Below are 2,572 nucleotides of genomic sequence, written 5' to 3' on the forward strand. Positions count from 1 at the left end.
CACCTAATCTTTAAGACTATATAGTCCTAACACTTACTGAATTAATAGCAAATTTAACCAATTACTATTAAATATGAAACAAAAATTTCTAAACAAAACCAGCAATCCCAAAACCGGTAATACAAGTTATAAGCTCTATTGAGTTCACTAGAAAAATCTGTAAGCACAACTGTCCCGGAATAAAAATAAACTGTACAAAAATAACTTCTGAAGGTGACTCTGAGGCCTACGAATGTGACGACAAGTATACCTTGAAGTCTCCGCAGCAATATCTGGTCCGCTATCTAACAATCGACAGACTCCGACTACCTAGATCTCTACAAAAATATGTAGAAGTATAGTATAAGTACACCACGGCCGGTACTAAGTAAGTATCAAGACTAACCTCGGTAGAGTAGTGACAAGGTACAAGTCAAGACACTAGACAATATAACTTGTGCAGTATAGAGGTACAAAGCTAATAATAGAAGGCAGGAATCAGTAAATGACAACAAAATCAATATGTGATATAACTAGTAAAATAATAAGAACACCGTGAAGTATCATTGAAACCAAATAAGGAAGCACAAAGGACAATCAATTAATTAAGTCGTTCTACCACGAGTTTCACAATGAAATCACTCTGTGGTACTTCATCTCATAGTCACAGGTCCTAGGTCTCAACATATTCATCATGTACTCACAGCACCCCGTGCCCACATCTCAAATCACAACCGCACGGATAACTCACTTGCCAAGATCATAATTTGCCCGGCATAATCACAGGCTCACAACTACAATCCATTTGGCATGGTTACAGGCTCACATTCACAATCCACCCGGCATGGTCACGGGCTCACAATCACAATCCTCCCGGCATGATCAGATGCTCACAATATAAACATGGAAATAAATAATACAAGAACACATGGGCATGATTAATAAATGTTAAGTTTCGTGCTCATGAGCTAGTATAAGTGGCATGCTACAGTGTATACTTGTGCGAGTGTACTACTGCAGCCCAAGTCAACAAGTAATATCAAGGACATCGAATAACTCATCGAAACAACAAAACAAGTCACGTAAGGCGTATGATAAACACAAGAAAAATCACACCATCACACGCAAATCACCAACACAATGTCTCCAAGCCATCACACATCATCCCTAACATTGCCACCCTTATCTCTCAGATAGCCACCCGTACCACTCCGCTCTGAAAATATCATTAGCCACCCTTATCTCTCTTATAGCCATCCGTATCACTCCATGTAGTGGTCACCCTTATCACTCTGCCCGGACAATAACACAATAGCCACCTGTATCACTCCATACATTCAACAATAGTGAGATGCCACTCTTATGCCCCGTATAACAACAACGGTGAACTACCAACCTTATACTCTCCATAACAACACTCAAACCACACAACAAGTCACATGTTCTATCATCACAACAACATAACGTGTCACTTGTATCACAAGTGCCCATAGGCCATAACCTTTTCGAGGATTCAACGATATTAATATTTTCACAACGATTCTAAACCAGTAGATTTCTACATATAAGCCGAGTACGTACTCGTCACTTCGCGTACACGACTTTCACATGACACAAATAGCACAAACGACTAAAATCATAAGGAGTAGTTCCCCCCTCCCCCCATAAGGTTAGGTAAGATACTTACCTTAAAGAAGCTAGACCGATACTCTACAATAACATTCTCGTGTGAAACAATCTCCGGACGACTTAAATCTAGCTAAAATAACTTCATAACATAAATAAAACTCATAGGAAATGATTCTGAATAATAAAGTTTTGATCTTTAATTAAAACTAAAAAGTCAACCCAAGAAGTCAACAATAAGCGTGCACCTCAGAACCCGACAAAATTCACAAAATTCGAATACCCACTCCGATACAAGTCCAACCATGCCAAAATTATCAAATTCCGATATCGAATCGTTCTTCAAATCCTCATTTTATAATTTTGAAAGATTTTACAAAAATTTCCATTTTCTCTCATTCAATTAACTACTTTAATGATAAAAATCCCCCAAATCCGAAGTATATAACTCAAGATATGATAAAAATGGCCAAACCCTCGAATATATACTTTTGCCTAGCCTTTTCGCATATGCGAAACATTAGCCGCTTTTGCGACGTCGCTTTTGCGACCCAAAAATCTCTTCTGCAAAAACCACTGAAGCTCGAACATCGCTCCTGCAGAAAACATTTCCGCTTCTACGACATCGCAGGCGCAATGAACCTTCCGCTTCTGTGAGACTCCCTCCCTTATGTGCCTTATGAATTCGCTCCTGCTCTTCCGCATCTGCGAACTTGCCCGACCTGCCCAAAGTGCGCTTCTTTGCCAACTCTACGGCTCTGCACTTGTGCCCAAAGTTTCGCATGTATGACCACACTAGATCCTGCCCACAATAGCTCTACCCAACATGATCCAAACGATTTGAAACCTGTCCGAAACACACTCGGGGCCCCCGGGACCCCATCAAAACATGCCAAAACATTCCATAACATAACACGGACCTGCTTGAGGCCTCAAATCACATCAGACAACATTAAAACTATGAATC

This window comes from Nicotiana tomentosiformis, chromosome 12 (genome assembly GCF_000390325.3).
Source record: "Nicotiana tomentosiformis chromosome 12, ASM39032v3, whole genome shotgun sequence".
NCBI classification, from domain to species: domain Eukaryota; kingdom Viridiplantae; phylum Streptophyta; class Magnoliopsida; order Solanales; family Solanaceae; genus Nicotiana; species Nicotiana tomentosiformis.